The following is a 20,590-nucleotide window of genomic DNA, read 5'->3' on the forward strand; positions in this document are numbered from 1 at the left end:
ACAAGGATTTGAGCTATAACAATAAATAGAAAAAAAAAAAAAAAAAAAAAAAACCTCCAGCATTTTTGGTAACCCATCCATACTCAAGAGCATTGACTGTGCTTGGCGAAAGACCTACAGTTTGCTCTTTGTCCAAGCATAAAATATTCACTATTTCAGCCTGTGAAGGTAGACTCTTCTGAATATATTTTAGAGTGTTAAAACAAACTAGCAAAAAGTTAGGTTAAATTTTCAGGTCTTAAAAATAACAGGACTAGTCTCTGAAGTGTTCAGGCCATTTCAAGAAAAAAAAAAGTCTCCTTTTGAAAAGTATCCACTTATTCCATTTATTAATAATAACGGGCTTTAAAAAATATTTAGGCAGACCAAATAGTAATTGTAGTCACGGCTTTCAAGTTTAAAATATTGTCTTTATAGCAATCCTTGGTATAACTTCTAGCTTCCTTCTAAAACACATCTGACAATGCAGCAAAAGAAAAATGCTCACATCCACAAAATATGGGTTTGATTGTTCTGCGAAAAATTTGCACAACACATCAACTCATTAGAATTGAACTGAAGAATCCGATCAGTCTGGCACTTTGGCTAGCTCTGCTGAGAGTGAAATGAACAACCTTTGTTTCTCCTGTGCCTGGTGGAGAAATAAATATTTTGTGTCAGCCAGAAGACTGAGCTATCCTCCCCTATGAAGAGGTGTGTTTTTTTTTTTTTTTTTATCTGATCAGCAAGGTATAGTTCTTTATCAAGCTAACCAATGCAGATATGACTTGCTACAATAAACAGAAAACTTTCAAAAATTGTTTGTGGTTCTCGTTAAGTTACACGAAGAACACTGTGAAGAAAAGAGAAGATAATCTTAAGAAGCAAACACAGGGGGGTGGAAAGCCAATAGGATAGATCCAAAGGGACACAGTGAATTCACAGATTCTGAAGAAGTCAACATTATAATGACAGAGTTAAAATCTGCATTGGGGCAGTAAAACACAGAATTGACACTTCAGAAGTATTTATAGGAATATAGAGAGCAAATATGAAGACTTTCCCATGATGTACAAGTAAAGAAAAAGGATTGAATTTAGGATGATAAAAATGGTGTTAGATACAGAGGTCAGGGCACATAGGTGTCACCTAAGAAATATAGTTTCCTAAAGAACAAACCAAAACAGTTTAAATATAAGCTTTGTTTAAAGATAATCTTGATGTCTATGTCAGAGTAGATACAACTTCTGAGTGTGCACCTGTTTAAAATTTAGTAAAAAGTGATCCAGGAGTTCCTGTCATGGCATAGTGGAAAGGAATCTGACTAGAAACCATGAGATTGCAGGTTTGATCCCTGGCCTCGCTCAGTGGGTTAAGGATCCGGTGTTGCCATGAGCAGTAGTGTAGACCTCAGACGTGGCTCAGATCTGGCGTTGCTGTGGCTCTGGCGTAGGCCAGCAGCTATAGCTCCAATTAGACTCCTAGCCTGGGAACCTCCATATGCCACGATTGTGCTCCTAAAAAGACAAAAAGACCAAAAAAAAAAAGAGTGATCGAGGATCCTACAAAGTATTTTGCATTATAAAGATCTTTATCAAGTACCCAGGCATATAAAACTAGATTGTGTAAGAAAGAATTGTCAGAGTCCTCACTGTGGCACAGTTGGTTAAGAATCTGATAGCAGCAGGTCACTGTGGAGGTGCAGGTTTGAACCCCAGCCCATTGCAATGGATTAAAGAATCTGGAATTGATGTAGCAGTGGTGTAGGGAGCAGCTGTGGCTGGAATTCAGTCCCTGGGAACTTCCATGTGCTGCGGATGTGGTCTAAGAAAAAAAAAAAGAAAAGAATTGTCATGAAGTTGTCTCCAAATCATTCTTGCCCGATGTGATGTGCCAGAAAACAGTGGGGCAACATTTTTTAAATTTTGAGGGAAGAAGATTATACTTGGACAATTTTATTCTCAATTAGTCTTTTTTGGGTGAAAGTACAATAAGGTATTCTCATCATACATTATCAGAAGAAGCAATACTACTCTAAAGAAAACAATTTTTTTTTTTTTTTTTTGTGGAAGCCTGTAGCTGGTTGAAGTAGGACCAGGATTGAACAATGCAGGCTACAGCAGTGAAAGTGCCAAGTCCTAACCAGAAGGCCACTAGAGAACTTCAGAACTAAATCTTTTTTTAAAATGGTTATATTTTCACTTCCTGAGAAAGCAAAAACAAACCTAGGAACTCAAGTTTTGAGATGCAGAGGCAAGTTAATAATGACAATTGTCCTGAGAAACCATCAATTATTACAACATTAAAATTACAATGAAAGCATTGAGGTGAATGTCTGCTTTCAAAACTGATTCTGATTGGAATTGACATAGTCAGAAACCAGGAAGTTTATGGAAGTGTTTGTTCTCCTTATAGAATGGTGTCTGGGTGTAATTAGAGGGAAACCTTTGCAATATTAGTTTTTAATTCTTCATTTTGGCAGTAACCTGGAAATTATACATAAGAAATATTCTCAGATAAAACCTCTACTCACAAAAGTGTATTCCTGAGCTTAGCAGAGCACTGGGCTTAAAGGTTGAACAAGTGTAGACAAATGTCCATTTACTAAGTGGTAGGCAATGAAATGTTCAAATTTTTCTGGCTTCTAGTCTTGTGCACTTTTTTTTTAAACTATTGTATTGCATCCAAAACATGCACAATAATGGCCAGGACTGGTGAGGTATTTTCAGATAAGTTTTCAGATATGAAGTTCTTTGGAAAATGAGTAGAATTACGGTACTTTAGATCTCTGATAAACTATAGGTGTCGGTTTCATCTTCCACACACCAATTCATCCATCCATTCACTTAACACCTGCTAAAATAATAAAAATAATGATAGCTAAAATTTGTTTCATATTGTGAGAAGCTTTGGCTAAGTGCTTTGAATGAATTCTCATTTAATTGTCACAATAACCCAATGAGGAAGTTATTCTAAGTACTGTTTCCTAGTAAGGAAAATGCAATATTAAGAGGCAAGGGGCTGTGCCTTATTCATTGTGTATTCATTCGTTATTCACTGGTATGCTCCTAAGGGAGTAAAGATTGGGGTGAGAATTTGAATTTAGACATTTGAAAGCTGTTGTCCTTCCTCTTGACCACAATGGTTTGTGTGGGAGATACAAAGATGAATGAAGTATGGTTGTGCCTTTGGGGACTTAATGGTGTATTTATAGGAGGCAAACATGTCCACAGATACATTGCCCTCAGATATCCCTTCTGTGCCATCTGTAACCTGATTTTTGCACCTCTGAAATTCCCCTTAGTGACTAATGGCTAGTCAGAATTGCCCAGTGAGGCCAAGGCTCAAATGAAGGGGGAGAAAGGACAATGTATGATGGAAGATAAGGCAATTTGGCTGTTGTCCTACTCCCTGGAACTCTGTTGCATAGAATTATGTCAAGCTATCATTGTTAAGCAGAGCTTCTGTATTTACAGAGCCTTGTGAAACTCTATGATGAGTGTTGGTCCTCATCCCATCAGTTAGGTGGATTAATCTCCTGATTCTCTTTAAGAGCCTCTATCAATTAGGTTGTCATAAACAACAACAACAACAACAACAACAACAACAACAAAAACCACTGTGCCTGGTTGAAATACTTTGTGTCTAGGAGGTGAGTGCTCTGTCTCACTTAGAAAATAACAATATTAACAATATAACAAAATAACAATATTAAAATGATCACAGCCACACCATATGCTTTAAACTACTTTTATGGTCCATACTCTCTTCCCCATATTTACAGGATGAAGAGGCTGTAAATCTAGGAGCAGAAGTGGGAGAATAGTCACAGTGATGGAAAGTTGGAAATGTGGGTAGATTTTGAGTTGTTCTTGGTATTGGAGATGAAGATTCTTTGAGAATCTAGGTCCTCAGCTTCTGAAATGCTTCTCCATTGCCATAAAGATGAAACTAGTCATTTTAGCTTTGTTAAGAGCTCCTTGGCATTTGTATTTTTTCTTTCCTTTTTTTTTTTTTTTTTTAGGGCCACACCCACAACATATGGAAGTTCCCAGGCTAGGGGTCTAATCAGAGCTGTAGCCACTGGCCTATGCCACAGCCACAGCAATGCCAGATCTGAGCTGTGACTGCCACCCACACTGCAGCTCATGGCAATGACAGATCCCTAACCCACTGAGTGAGGCCAGGGATTGAACCTGCATCCTCATGGATACTAGTTGGGTTCCTTACTGCTGAGCCATAACAGGAACTCCAGTGTTTGTGTTTTTGTCAAACAAGTTATATTAAACTATGCATTTGAAATAATTTTAAATAATTGATAGTTATAGATTTGTTTGTGTCTGTGGGTTTATAATTGAGTACTTTGGGTAGGCTTACAACAAAGCAATTCTTTACCACTGCTACATCTGCTTTGGATTAATTTCACTTTAATTGAATGGCAGATACATTTGCAAAAGCTTAAAAGGTTGAAAACAGTAACAGAAACTCTAAAGGAATAATATGTAAGTTGGAACCATAGGTCTTCCTGGGTTTCTTGAACTTCCTTCCCACTTAGCTTACAGGATATTTAACCCTAAAATGAGCCAGCCATACTTTGAAGTTCCCCCTTGCTGATACAAACAGATATAAATATACCAGGTGATTCCAATCCAATAGTTGTGCTAGACTGAAAAGACTATTTTTTTCTTTCTCTACGAGAGCTCTGTAAGTCATCAGAAGATACTGCTGATGTTTTAAAGGAAATAAATTTGCTCTTGTCAAGGTTGCTCTGAAAGGAATAACTTTAGAGGTGATCAGTTTGTTGAGTACAGCTTGTACTTGTGCATACTTTATACAGTATGTTGGCATGAGCCCACCTAGATCTTGTTGGTTTTTTAAAAAATTTATTTATTTTTTTCTTTTTTGCCTGCACCCACAGCATATGGAAGTTCCTGGATCAGGAATTGAATCCGAGCCAGAGCTGCAACCTATGCCACAGCTGCAGCAATGCTGGATCTTTAACCCACTGTGGGCCGGGAATTGAACCCGTGGCACCACATAGCACAGTGGGAACTCCTTTTTATTATTTAATTAAATTATTCAATGTGTTTATTTTTTCTTTAGATCTTGTTTTGTAATGCCCAGGAGAAAGGTTCTCAAACTTTAATATTCATTAAAATCACCTGGAGTGCTTGTTAAATCCCAAATCCTGTATTACTCCCTCAGAATTTCTGATTCTGTAAGTTTGTGTTAGGGGCAGATTTTTAAGTTTCAAATAAATTACATTAAACAACGATTGATGGAAAATCTGGCATATCTTATAGCTAAACTTCTGCCACCTGCTTTGAGATAATTCTTGTTATCTGCACTATCCTTTTAGTCTATCTGAAACAGGATGTTAATATGTGAAAGTGACACTTTTAGCCAAAGTTTTCATTTACTGTGTCCCTGTTATAAGCTGTGAGGCAACTGAAATTCAGAGAGATGAATCATCTTGTCCAAGGTCACACAGCCAAGACTCAAACCCAGTTTGTTCTGTCTCCAAAGCTTTATCTCTTGTTACCATCTGCACATATTCCTTAAAATCAACCAAGATAAGTACGGAGCGCTGATAATAAACACTTGCATCCAATGCTTTGGGCACACATATGTTTAAGAAGATGTTTGAGTTAGAATTAGAAATGATTCTCTCTTTCCCTTTCTGAGCAAAAGTTACTTTTCTAGATTTCAAGGAAACTAGTTGCAGTGCCTCAATTGGGAAAGACAAATTCTCTTCTAGAAAATGAGAAATTAAGTTCTTGTACTGTCAGAATGCAACTTAAGGGTCTGTCCCAGGTTCATCGCCAGAGCTTAACTCTGAGCCATTTCTTTTCCCCACAATATTACCTGATTTAAAGAACATCCTAGGACATAACCAGGTCAACAAAGTTGCATGCAATCTCTTTAATTCACATACAAACAAACAAACAAACAAATGGACATTAGGCTGCTTTGGGTTCTTCTGGTGTTTTTTTTTTTTTTTCCCTTAAGAGGTAAAGTTGGTTTTATCACCCTTTTGGATCCCATCTTGACCCTCTTTTAGTGTGCTTTTTCTGTGGTCCCTTTACTCAACCTGATTTTTGTAACTCCTACCCCCAACCCTTGTAGTTTTTTTCCTTTCTTGACTAACTTGATTAACTATCTGCATTAAATATGTTCCTGAGTGCAGTACTCTAGTCTTTATATACTTCCCCATGTGTCTTAATCTTTTATCACAACAGATACTGCGGAAAATACTAGGTTAGTATAAAAACCAGACCCTCGAGTGTATCTTTATCACTAGCAACAGAGGGAAAATACTGAGTGTAGATGAAATGGGATTAGTAAACCACCAGTAATAGCCAAAATATGTTTTCTTCTAAGTTTGTAAGTGGCCTTTTTGCATTCTGGTTCAACATCCCAGCTAAGGATTCTGCATGAACCAGACACCCTTTCATTCTTCCTCTATCTCAGGAGCATGTTATAATGGTGGATGAATAACTCTTGTATGTATATAGAAGTAACTCTGTCCCATAAGCTAGTATTGAAGCCTCAATGGCTAAGGTGCTTTGCTTTATTTCATTCTACCACCTCTTCTGGAAGCCCTTTGGATAAACTCCAGGTGTCCCATAAACAGTGACACCTTTTTATTTTTTATTTTTTTTTGTAAAGCAAAACACTCAGTTTTCTTGTTGGCAGCACTTAATGAGTGTGTTCTCTGAAGATAGGGAAGCACCCCAAGGAGGATATATTTAACACAATACTATAATTTCCACAATGCTCACTCAGTGTGACTTTACAGATGCCCCTTTGCCTTCCCCAGTGTCCAAGGCAGTAATGGGGTCAGTCAGAGAGTTTCCTTCAACACTTGGGAGCTTTACCCTCCGAGACGTCAGTGGAGTTAAACACCGGGAGAAAATTCATCCCTCTATGTTTTTTAATTTTTTTCCCACTCATTTAGAAGTTCACTCAGCAAAATGCCACTTCCTTCTGTTCTCTAGTAAAACACTGCAGTTGATAACATCACTGTAATTTTTGCAGTCTTTTTTCCCCTCTTAACCATCCAACAAAGGAAGGAGATGGATAAAAGTGTATGTTAAGTGAAAACATAATATTATATCTTCTTTTCCTTTAGCAAAGGGTGTTAAAACAGATTCATTAGTTTTGACTAAATACAAGGTTTCCATGAGGATTTTTCGAGAAGTGACATGACAATGTTGATATGTGCGCTCAAGACAATGGAGGTTAAAACTGTTGTGAAAATATAATTCTCTAATATATCCTGCAAGATACAGAATAAATATATGGTAGAAAGTTTTCAATGGAAGAAAAGGATGTTCACGGCAGGTCTATCTTTTCCTGAAATTCCTTTTGTGCTGTGATGAGCTAGCCTACAAAAGAATTTGGGGGGAGGGTTAATAAGAGAAAGTAATTTATAATACTGATATGTCAATATGTTTTTCAATAAACTTTCCCCCACATTTTCTTGAATTCTCGTCACTGTACAAATTATAATTATATGTCTTCCTCCCACTTGGAAAGTGGCACAAGGCGCTCGAGTGCAGCTCTGCTGTTCAAGTCGTCACTAGAATAGAAATGTCACGACTCAGTTAACAATGCTTTATTATTCACATTGATCTTTTTTTATAGTGTTCTTTATCTCAAAAACATTGTAAATCAGATATCTACCTCCCACTCTTGTTCATTTGCAAATTTGTATTATTCTAATGGAAGAAAGCGATGGAGTGTCAAGAGTCAGTATATACTGTTTATGTTCTCCCTGCTTCAAAATGCTTTTCTCTGTAAAAAGGGAAGATGCCAGAAGCGTGCCTCACTCCAACTTCTTTATCCAGGTTCGTAGGTACACTTTATTTCTCCTCTGGATCAAAAGAAGTTGGGTGTTTCTTGAATCCAGTAAGATGGAACAATGGAATGAAAATATGTTTATTATATAAAGAAACAAAGTACTTTAAATGTACATCTTTTTAAAATATATCACTTGCTTCTGCCTCAGTTTCTCCCTCTTTAGCTATGCATACGGCCTTTACTGCAGCCATGTTGTGTTTCAGTTCAAGATATATGGTGGTGCTTTTATTGAAATAACTTCAAAGTGTCCCTTTTAGACACATGTTATTAGTTGAAAGCATGTTGGTCTCTTAGGACTTCCAAATTATGATATCAAGACTTTGTTCCATCACCGTCTATCAAGTTTTTTTGGATGTAATACTTTCATGATTCAAAACAATTTAGAAGGAGTGAGAAACATAGTATTGTGGTCCTGAATCGAGGAGTATGGTAGTCATGTGGATTACCCTACATTCATTTTTTAAAAAAGGATCCTTCAAAAAATACCGCTTAATACCCACTTAACAGATGGATTCAAAGCACGATAACAATCAGTCAGTCACTCACTCATCCAGGAAACAGTTTTAGACTCTTTATATAATACTTAGCACTATGCTCACTGCTGGTAGATACACCAAGATGAAAAAGACATGGCCCCTGCCTTCTGACTATACCCTTTCTTCCAGTGCCTGGCACTCAGGCAATCTCAATAGCATATGATACGTGGATTTTAGAGGTAGGTACATAGTTCTGTGGGTGCAGAATTCAGGGGTTTCCAATAATGCTTGGCATAATATAGATAGATGTCTAAAAAGATAAGACCTTTTCACTGGACCTCAAAAATTTGGTATTCTATTGCCAGAATACCTTGAAGAGCAAGGATATTCCAGTAAGAAGATTGTGAAACACTGAAGTGTGCACAACAGTATTTAGCAGCGGATGGTATGAGTGTGCTGGAGAGAGGGAGAAGAGAAAATGGGGACAATGGGAGTTAAGGTGCGGCTTTATGTGTTTATCCATGGATTTTAGACTTTAGTCGTTGGGGAGGTGTGGACACCAAGGAAAGAGATAGACCCTACCTTTGGAAAAATGCACCATACAGAGACACATAATATAGAGACCCCACCCCAGTTCGGCCTCAAACACAAAAATAGATTCAGGTTACCTTAACTTTGTTTAAGTGCCTGAAGTAAATATTTTAAGCACAAATAAAACAAGATCATATTTTTGTCTTCTAAATTCCAATATGGAGGATGAATTATAGGGAAAGTAAACTGGAGTCCAGGATTCCATTTATTCTTATTTGATCACTTTCCATCACATCAACCTGGAAACTGATATAACATTTTCCTTACACTATTTTTTCCCTCGGATTCTATAATACCTGTCTCTCTGAATTTTTCTGTACCTCTTCTTATCCAAGAGATGAGACATTGCAAAAAAAAATTTGATTAAAAGGACCAAATGTTGCAAAGAAGGCCAAGATACCCCCAGATGGAAAACAAACCATTGATTTTGGTAATTTGGTGATGGTTTGCCAGAAGAATTTCAACAGATAGGTGAGGCTAGAAGACAGATGAAAGTGGGATGAATGGGGGAAAACAGAAATAAGAAATCAGAAAAAGGGAATATATATTACATGCTCAATAAGTAATAATAGCTACATATTTCTAGATGCTTTTGATATGCCAAATAATGTTCTAAGACTTTTCATGTTCAAACTTATATAATCCTTATGTAATGCTCACCACAATCGCTAAACACTAGTGCTATCCACGTTTTCCATACAAGGAGGGTAAGGCATAGATAGGTAATATAAGTTGTGAATTGTAATGGAAGACATTGAGTGGCAGAGATGGGATTTCTACCTGGGAAGTCTGGTTCCAGAAGAGAAGATGAGCACTGAATTACCATGGTACCCTGTCTATGATAAAGTAGACTTAATAAGCAAATAATAACATTCATAGCGCATGTAATATAATAAGTAATACTGATAAATAGTAGTATTATAATGGTAATTGAAAAAGCAGTATAAATTAAAGGCAAAGGAGAAACTTTAATGATATCGGTTTGAATAGGTCACCACAATTATTAGGATTTAGTGTGAAATATTTTAATATTTGGAAGAGGATAAGGTGCTAATTGTAGTCTTTACTACCCTTAACTTTGAGAAGTTTTGTTAAGAAGAAAATTTTTAGAGATGAATATCTATAGTAAGTTCTAAAATATAACACCAAAATACTAAAGAAAATATAACACTATTATTTTCACAGTGAATGAGTGGAAAAGTCCTGACAGTAGATCTCTTAATTGAAGTTTAATTTGAAAAGTCAGCCATCTTTAGCATAGGTATTTTTTTTCCTTACCTCTCAGAGGGAACTGTTTGCCTTGTAAGTGATGTTAGGCTGCCAAAAAATGTTTCACTAATAGAGATTCAAAGATGACCTCTTAAAGGTAAATGCATATTCTTCCCATTAATTTCTTTCATGACTCAGTTATTCATTGATAGTGCTGAAGTTTCACTGGGTTTTTGTTTTCTTTAATGACAAAGATGTACAGCTGGATTATACCTCAAAATTCCTTAATTCAGTAAATGGTACTGAGTGTCTGCTATGTGGAAGATGCTATACTGGGTCAGGAGAAACTCAGGTAAAAGACCTAAGTCAGTTTTCAGATCACTTCCAGTTAAATAGCAGAGTCCACTAAGGACACCAGTAATTCCGTGTAGCAATTGCTCTGGCAGAAGTTATAGGAATACTGCTGGGGGGCATTGAGCTGAGTCTCCATCACAGAGGAGGTATTCACCGAGAAGAGTCAAGAGCTGAATGCGAGGAAGAGTAGGAAGAATGCACATTTTCTGCTGTAAAAAAATGCGTAGTATCATTTATGACAGCAAAAGTTCACTTATCATCATTCTAGTACACATGTTGGAAGGGGAACCAGGTACGAAGGTGAGGAGGAATAGTCAGAGGTTAGAAGAAAAACCCAGAGACAGCCAAGGAAGGTGAGCGTGTAAAAAGATTCAGTGGTCAACAGTGCTTGTGCATATAATGGGAACATTATATATTCAGAAATCTCCTTATTTGCATAAATTGGTGTGTCTGGTGCTTTAAATACAACTAAGGAAAATACACCCAATTATACTGACTTTAGCTCCTGAAGACTTATGTTGGTGACAGATACTGATTGGACATTCACCAAGCCAAATCTATTTCTTTCTGGACACATAGTTAAACTACATTTTTTGGCCTCCTTGCATCTAGGTGGGGTCATGCAGATAGTTCTGTGTGAAGGGATATAGATAGAAATGAAGTGCCTTCCTTCCAGTTTATCCCCTAAAATGTGCCCCATGATTCTCCACTTTTTTATTTTTATTTTTTTATTTTTTTTGCTTTTTAAGGCCATACTTGAGGCATATAGCAGTTCTTAGGCTAGGGGTTGAATTGGAGCTACAGCCGCTGGCCTATGCCACAGCCACAGCAACATGGGATCCAAGCCACGTCTGCAACCTACACCACAGCTCACAGCAGTGCTGGATCCTTAATCCACTGAGCAAGGCCAGGGATCAAACCTGCATGCTCATGGATACTAGTCGGGTTCATTAACCACTGAGCCATGAAGGGAACTCCTGATTCTCCACATTTATTCTTTATTTTTTGGACAACTTGAAGCAAGGAATATGGTAGAGGAGTTTCTGTTGTGGGTTAAGAACCAGCATAGTCTCCTTGAGGATATGGGTTCAATCCCTGGCCTTGCTCAGTGGGTTAAGGATCCACCATTGCCGCAAGCCACAATGTAGGTCACAGGTTCAGCTCCTTTTCCACATTGCTGCCTCTGTGGAGTAGTCCTGCAGCTGCAGCTCTGATTCAACCCCAGCCTGGAAACTTTCATAAGCTGCAGGTGCAGCCGTAAACAGAAAAAAAAAAAAAAATACAATAGAGAACTCTGAGAGGCCCCATAAGGATAGCAGAGTCACAAGATGAAAAAATGCCTGAATCCCTGGGTCACCATATGGTGGGGGGACAACCCAGAAATATTTATCTACCTTGAGCTTTGTGTGGTCAAGAATGAACATTTATTAAGTTAGGCCAAGGAAATTTGGGGATAGTTGTTTATAGCAGCTACTGTTAATCTGGTTAATAATATGATAATTTGGAGTACAACCCTTATGTGAGTTAATCAATAAATATGTCTCAGTAGTTATTATAGGATAATAATTTTAAAAATAGTATCTGTTGAATTCCTGGTACAAAGTATAATGTACTTTTAATTTTCTCCTATAAGAAAAGGACTTAGTAGATACTTAATAGTAGTGCTATCTAGTGGAATAATAGTAGGTACTATTACTGCTGTTCCACAGTAATGGTTAAGACACTGGGACTCAGAAAGTTGGAGACATTTTACTTAAGAGGGTAGGCTTAACAGTAGTGTAGCCAGGATTTGAATCCATGCTGTCAGATATGAGAACTATCCTCTAAACTGTGTATTGTCTCCCATTGGTAGATACTATAGTATATGTTGAACAACTAATTTCACATATTCTTTCATAAAGGTAAACATAGCTTGATAACATGCAGTACAGTTCCTTTTATTATGTACAAGAGTGTAGAAGATTCACTTTACCCTTAGGAAGATGACAGACATTCTTTTCACCAGTATGTCCTTTGATAAAAATGTGTATTTCTAGGCTAGTATCAGAGCCTTTGCTTTTGACCATGAGAACTTTTATTTGCTTCTTAAAAATTTTTCCCAACCTGTTACCATAACACACACAATAGATGACATATATATATTATATCTATCCATCCATACACACACACATTAAAACTGTAGCCAAATGGATGCTTGAATAACAACAGAAATCTCTTCTGAAACTGACTGATAGAAGTTATTTATTTATTATTTAATATCGGTTTCATTTAACAAAAACAAACTAGCTGTGATCCCAGCTAACTAATTTATTAGTCGGGGGGGGTGGGTCTAGTTTTTTGCTGGATATCTCTTTAAAATGTGTGGGATTATCAAAGGAACAGTTTATCCTATTCCTTCATCCTCCTTGAGTTTTGTAGACTGTGCTTTATGATGAATCCAAGGGCCAAATACTTACTCAAATAGCAAGATGCTGCATTCCCATCTCACCTGGTGTGTTATCCTCCTCCTCCTTCCCAATGAGAATTTATTTTTGTAACTCCTGATCCAGTTAATTTTACTGCCACTTATTTGAAGGGGTGGGGGTCATTATTAGGAAATGCCTTCTGGGCTCTCTTTGTCTCTTTCTCCATCTCTCTGTGTGTCTGTCTGTCTCTTTCACCCCCACTTACTGCGTGTTTTGCTGATTAAGCAAATCAACCTTAATTAGTAACTAACTAGAAAAGAACTCTGGCAGGTTTCCTGAAGCAGCCTCAAAACCAACCACAGCCTGAGCTCAGAACCCATTAAGAGGTAATCAACCAGTGCAACTAAGGAGTCACTCAGACCAGACTTTTGGAATTTGGCTCTTTGTTCTGTCAGTTTGAAGATCCGCTGTGCCAGTGATGCAATTTAGGAGGGAGCTCTTTGAGAGCTTTCACTCAGGAAGGCGTCAAGAGCTCTGGGGGGAGAGCTTAGCTCAGAAAAAGGGAAAGAAGGCAAGTTTGCATTGACAGCTTGATCCCAGAGAGAGGCGGCGTGGCTGCTTGTCTAGCGGGTCCTCTGGGTGTGGATAAGGCAGGGGCAGGAGGCTTCCTCTTAAGTGAACATGTGCCTCCAATATTAAAGGAACAATTACCTTCCTGTGCACCGCTCGCTGTTTGCTACTGCTGTTTCCTTCAATAAAACCTCTTTTCACTTGCCAATTGGAGCCTGTCAGGCAGTAATATTTTTCAGGCACGATACACATACTAAAATGCCCTTGTGATGTTTTAATACATTTACAGTTGATAACAATAGGGCTGTTTTGTCAAGAGAGGTTTTTTTCAAAAAAGTATTTTTTACAAATGCAGAGCAATGTTAAAGCTGGACGGTCTAGTGTTGGCTGTGCTTCGTGGCTGCTGGTCCTTCCTAGAGGTCATTGCAGCCCCGGAGAGCAGGGAAAAGTAGCAAAATGGGATCAGGATGTAGTCCTTTTATTCAAATTGAAGTTCTGCTCTCTGTATGTTTGTGTCTGTGTGTGTCTTTTCCTCTTCCAGAACTGATGCAACACCAAATAATAGTGTTTCCTTGCTGGCTGTTGAGGGCGGGGAGTTCCCAAAGCCTTATTGTCTGCTCCTTTAGCCCTGCTCCCCCTCCAGCCATTAATGAATACATTCAACCAGCCAGGGTCACTTTATTATTCTGACATAATGAACTGGGGGATGTGATTTCCAAGTTCTGAGGCTGACACTGGCAGGGTGACGCTTTCACCTCGAGGTGCCCCAACTGTATATTCGACACACTTGGAAGAATAAATATTGATCTGCTTTCTGAGGATGTGCGGCATGTGAAATGTTAATGCTTTTAAACGGCTTTGGACATACAAAGTAGCTATTATTACCCCTATTATTATAAGGTATAAAAATCTCAGAGAAGATCTCATCTTCACCCTTTATCCTTATGATTAGTGCATCTGTGTTGAGTGCTCGCTGTATTCACACTGGTGCTCGTGGGACTAGACACAGTGGTGACATTCGAAGACAGAGTGATTTTGAGTCTCCTCCCCTCCCCCTCTAGGGGAGAGACTCAACAATAATGTGAATACATATTTTGTGGACTTCCAATAACACATATTTATTCCTTCATGGGGCCCCATTGATTATAGGGTTGGGCATTTTCCATATGTCTTTCTGAGGTGGCCCATTGTTTTGTATGGAAATACAGAAAAAAAAATGGCCATTTAAAATCATAATTGGTTATAAAAGTTTGGAGCCCTAAAAAGAATGGGATTAATATCTAACCTTTGGTTTGGCAAAATAGTTTCTGGGAATGTTTACGTATTAGTAGCGAGCTCCTCCTAAGACATGGTTAAACTCCTCTATGTAAGAAAAAGCTGAAACTTGTGGTTTGAATGGTCCTGGTGAAGCTTGAAGGAAATAGGAGTGCAGCAAAATGGCAGGACACAGGACCCCACCAAGGAATCACAGCCAATGACAATGGCCAAGTGACATAGTTAACAACATGGCTAATATTTAGTTTTAAATGACTTGCTGGCTGATGCTTGGATAATAAAGCCTTCCTCCTCATTGTTTTCTCACTTTTGTCAAACGTTAGTAAAGATCACTTACACACATAATCTATTGTTGATGGCATTAGGAATAAAGAGTTTGAGGTTATAGATGATGAAATCCTCTGAGGCCCCAGGTAGATATGAGTGAGATGTGGAGTGCAGTGAGTGACTTGGGATGGAGTATGAGACACTTCTGCTTTTCTCAAGGATTCTTGACACTTGAAGAGAGGTGGGCTGCCATCTGAGTTAAATAATTTTGTTTATTGAGACATTCAATTAATGTTTATTGACCATCTACTGTATGCTAGGGACTCTGATGGGGATTGAGAATACAAGTGTGAATAGTTCTGATAAGACCTGTGCTTAGCAATGGGATGTATATGTACCTACTTTGCAGCAATTTGTAAAATTTAGAGGGAGGCTTTGTGATCTGTCCACATACCAATGTTTTTATTTTCTTCTTCACTTCTGCCTTACTTCTTTTATTTTAGGCAAATTCATTTCTTTATCAGGTCTTCAGATTGGCCTTTTTTTTCTTTTTTTTTTAAACATTACACACAACATTTTAATTTTTTTTAAGATTTTGATTTTTCCCATTATAGTTGCTTGACAATGTCCTGTCAATTTCTGCTGTACAAAAAAGTGTACAGCACAGTACTATACAGCAAAGTGACCCAGTCACACCAGAAGCATATGGAAGTTTCCAGGTCAGGGATTGAGTCTGAGCCACAGCAGAAGCCTATGCCACAGCCACGGCAGTGCTGGATCATTTAACCCACTGAGCACAGCTGGCTTGGGATCGAACCCACAACTCCACAGCAACTTGAGCTCCTGTAGTCAGGATCTGAATCCACTGCACCATAGTGGGAGCTCCCAGATTAGCTTTTCGGATTTCACTCAAGTTGTTATTGTATGTAATGCCTCCCCATCTTCGCACCAAGTCATACCTTGCTAAATCCTCTTTAAAGGTTTGGACATCCTCAGCCTGAGGAAACTTCACATTGTTCTGATTTAATTGGTCTGGAGTTCAGTCTAAGCATCATGATTTAGGACAACTGCCAAAATGATTATAGTAGCCAGGGTGGAAAATATACGTACAAAAGTTATCAAAGCACATTTTATTGGTATTGTTGACTGAAATAATAATCCACAACCTGTAAGTTGAGAATTTTATTTGCGGTGAAATTAGGACTTAAACCCAAGAGACAGCATCTCAGATAGCCCCAGAGAAACCCCTCTTCTGAGGCAGTGAGGAAGGAGCTAGGATATATAGGAGTTTTTGCAATAAAGGGCAGGGAGCAGGAACAAAAGAGACCTGGGCTCACTGAAATCATTCCTTTGATATGCATATCAGCTATCGGGTGGTATCCTGAGTTTTCAAAGCCTGCAGGACTCACTGGCTCTCACCCTTGGAGGTGACTGCATTTATAGATGACTGTGACATTCCTTACCCTTAACCACAGACCTGGTTGAAATATCATTCAAAGAGGAAAAGGGGCAATATCAGGATAAGATAGAGGGGAGGGGGAGGTGCATGCAGCACACACACATCTTACAATGCATACACACATTTTACAAAAGTTTTGTTGCTGGTCACATGAAGGTTACTACCAGTCACAAGGAGCAGACATCACCATGAAGGAGTTTAGTGTTTTTCTAGATATGAGGAGATGCAAGAATTGGGCACATAAAATCTTCTCCTGAAAATATCTTGACTAACTGAAGACCTGTTCTTCCAGTTTTCCCAGAGCAAAGAGTGCCTCACTCCTGGTCTCCACCTTGAGCTCCACTCAGGGGGTGCTGTGGGTTTGTAGCTGCAGTGGCTCATGTTTTACTCCATATAAGAGGCTGATGATGGCAAGTGCCAAACTTCAGGTCACAGTATAGTTGTTATGATTGCATTTTACAGCAACATTTCACTCTTCCTTTATTTTTTCTTCTATCCCCTGTCTGAGGGGAAGGGACCCTTCTCCTTTTCAAGATGAACATTTGCAGCAGGAACTTGCACTCTTTCTCTTTCTCCATCTGCAGGATGTGTCTTTGTCACCATCATCCCCTTTCCCTGTATTTTCACTTGTGCTCTGCTGATGCTACCCTCCTTCTGCCTGCTTGCTTCAGTGCATTGTAGCCTGAAAATCCTTCTTGAGCTAATTTTTCTAGCACCCAATTCCTCAGAGGAGTCCTTAACACATACTATTTTACCATCTACTCACTCCATAATCCTTCACAGTCAGATTCCATCCCCACACAAATAAAACTGATCTTTCAGAGCCCATGCAGTAATCCATGCTAACTACTTAATTAATTAATATTATTAATAGTTAATTATTAATAATTAACATTGGCTGAGTGGATAAACAGAGTAATAAGTGACTTTCTAATCATCAAATCAATGGTCTTTAATCAGTTTCCCTCCTCCTCGATACCTGGCTTGTCAAGCCCATGACTGTTCCTGTCTTCCTTAACATAGAATTCTGGTTTTTCTCCTTTTCTGATGTTTCAAGGCTGGCCACTTTAAAAGGGAGCATTACACATGTTTATGGGTTGTGATGGCAGGTAGACTTGGCATTCAAATCAAATCCCTGCCACTTCATAGCTGCCTGACTTAAATAAGACAGGTTGCCTACCTCACTGAACCTCTCATTCTTCATCCATAGAGAGGAGGCAATAATAGCATTGTTCTATAGTTTTCTCTGATACTTCAAGGCAATTGCAAAATCAATAAGGGCTCAGTTAACATAAATGGGTGTTTGCATTTTGGTGGATATAATCCCTGTGGGCAGTCACCAGGCTATTTTTCTGCCACTCTGTTCTGTCTGCAAAACCTACAGTGTTTGGCCCAGGGTCTTTGAAAAAAGTTACCTGTGAATGTGTGAGCAAATGCATTGTTCATCTTAATTGATGATCATTATCAAAGTCTTGCCTTAGGCGCTCTTCACTCTTTCCCTTACAGACCTCATTTATTCCCTGATGACATTTTGACCTCATTCATTACTTCCCCTTCTTCATGTAGATGGCCGCCACATTGAAAGAAATCACCTTGGCTTATTGTGACCTCCTTACCCAAACATCCCCAAAGGCATTTCTTTGATATTTTTTTTCTTGTTTTATTATTTTAATTACCCCCCCCTCCCCCGTACAGCATGGGGACCAAGTTCCTCTTACATGTATATATTTTTTTCCCCCACCCCTTGTTCTGTTGCACAGATCTTAAAATCCCTATACTTGCAAAGAATTAGTCTTCTCTCTCCTTAACTCTTTTATTCATTTAGATATATTCATTGCATACTATTATATATATTTGTTATATATTTCAAATGGTCTCCTATATTACAATATATTTTTAATGTATTTGTTTAATGTATATATATTTGTAATAACCTCCAACATAGATTTGTACTACCTGCCTATTTGTTTATTGGCTCTAGGATAGTCCCACCTGAAAACATGTAGCTTAGTATAGTAGCTATCTGCCCCTTTGACAACCAAAAATAACAAGAACCTTATTATTATTTTTTCTTTTTACAGCTACACCGGCAGCAAAGGGGAGTTCCTGGGCTAGGGGTTGAATCGGAGCTTCAGCTGTAGGCCTGTGCCACAGGCACAGCAAGGCCAGATCCAAGCCACATCTGTGACTAACCTACACCACAGCTTGTGGCAATGCTAGATCCTTAACCCACTGAGAGAGGCTAGGGATCGAAACCTCATCCTTATGGACACTATGTCAGGTTCTTAGTCACTGAGCTACAATGGGAACTCCCAAGAACATGAATTTTTCAAAGTCCATACTCCTTATCCTACTATAGTGTTATTTTCAGTCTTATTTTAATCAAATACTTCCTTTTATGTAAATGATATTTATGTATTAAGCAAGCACAAGTAGATACAATTTCTTTGTGAAAAAAATAGCTAAAGCAATATGGAAGTATAAAAGAATAGCAAAATTCCCACCTCATCCTGCTGTTGGCTTTCATTTTTACTCCTCTTTCCAGGTGTGGTTCCTCTTAGCAGCCTGGGGTAACTCTTTTCTAGACCCTTTCCTTATGTTAGTTATGTTGAGTTTTACTTCATGTAAATGGGCCATACTCTATTTCTTAATGTGAAACTGGATTTTCCCTCATTAATATGTCTTGCTGGCTTAGACATGCTTCGTCCTAGATAACTATGGCATAGTGTTGCCTCTTACAGAAGCTCCAAAACCTATTATGGCAGACGTCTATTGCTGAATCCTTAAAAGCTACCTCGATATTTATTTCCTGTTCCATTCATATATGTCATCTTTTAACAAAATGAGAAATCACGTTTCAGCTTTTCTGTCTTGACCTCTTTGTCCGTGCCTAACAGTGAAATGTCTGTTTATCCCCCAAAACCCAGCTCAAATGTTAATTGTATGTGGAGTCCTCTTTGCTGATTTCAGATTAAAGTGATATCTTTGAGAGATTCCTCATTTCTTTACGGACAAATTCTGAGGTTTTTGCAAAGCTAAACATATGGTCTTGTGTTAGGTAGGTTCTGAATCCATGTATTGCATAAATGAGTAGATGATTTTTTTTAATCCCCTGGGTAATTTTTTAATTTTTTTAAATTTTTATTTAAGTATAATTGATTTGCAGTGTTTCTTCAGTTTATGTTGTATGTCAAAGTGACCCAGTCATACATATCTTCCATCATGTTCTAACCCAAGAGATTGGAAATAGTTCCCTATGCTGTACAGTAGGACCTTATTGCTTATCTATTCCAGATGTAACAGTTTGCATCTACTAAACCCAAACTCCCAGTCCATCCCACTCCTTATCTGATCTCTCCCCCCGCCACTACTGGCAACCACAAGTCTGCTCTCCATGTCTGTGATCTGTTTCTGTTTTGTAGATAGGAACACTGATGCCAACTTTTAGATTCCATATATAAGTGATATCACATGAATGCAACTAGAGAGTCTCATATTAAGTGAAGTAAGTCAGAAAGAAAAAGACAAATACCAAATGAGTATATGATTTTTAAACTTTTGTTACCTGACGTGTTTGCACAAATAGGCTCTAAGTACATTCAAGGTAAAAACTTACCACAGTGTGCCTTGAATAATGCAGAAAGGTGATGATTTTTATGCCGCTGCTATGCCCACTATATTGTGGATATGGATAAAGATGAAGTTTTCCCTTATCATATTGCACCACAAGTACCCATTAGCCCATCTAGGAAGCTATCACAAAGAAATGAAATGAACCTACCAGGATCTTCAAGAGGACTTGGAATTGAGCTGGATAATCCTAAAGAAGGAAAGTTAAAAAAGAATTATTTGCATGGATATCCTTTTTTTTTTTTTTTTTTGCCTTTCCAAGATCCCTTTACCCGCTTTTTTTTTCAGGAAAGAGAACCCCGCTTTCCAATGGAGGATGCCTTCCATGTAGCTTGAGTGGAATTGTCTCCTCCATCCCTGCTCACTGCACAGAGCCATGGTAACCTGAGTATTCCCAGCCATAGTAGTTGGTGGTGGGATGGCTGTAAGAATCAGGTAGGACCAATCAGGTTGTTCCCTGAGACTTAAGATCTGCATACTGGAAGCGAGGCTTCTCTCCTCCTTTGTGAGGC

The 20,590-nt window shown here is 38.3% G+C and overlaps 1 protein-coding gene across 1 annotated transcript in view; it reads right to left on the reverse strand.

The window, feature by feature from the left end:
* Positions 1-20,264, reverse strand: part of MDFIC2 (MyoD family inhibitor domain containing 2) — a 40,654-nt gene extending 20,390 nt beyond the window's left edge. The window contains exon 1 of the mRNA XM_047779104.1: positions 20,230-20,264. The gene's annotated coding sequence lies outside the window, so the exon portion shown is untranslated. The remainder of the gene's footprint in view (positions 1-20,229) is intronic.
* Positions 20,265-20,590: the final 326 nt, after the last annotated feature.

Source organism: Phacochoerus africanus, chromosome 1, assembly GCF_016906955.1.
Source record: "Phacochoerus africanus isolate WHEZ1 chromosome 1, ROS_Pafr_v1, whole genome shotgun sequence".
In the NCBI taxonomy this organism is placed as follows: domain Eukaryota; kingdom Metazoa; phylum Chordata; class Mammalia; order Artiodactyla; family Suidae; genus Phacochoerus; species Phacochoerus africanus.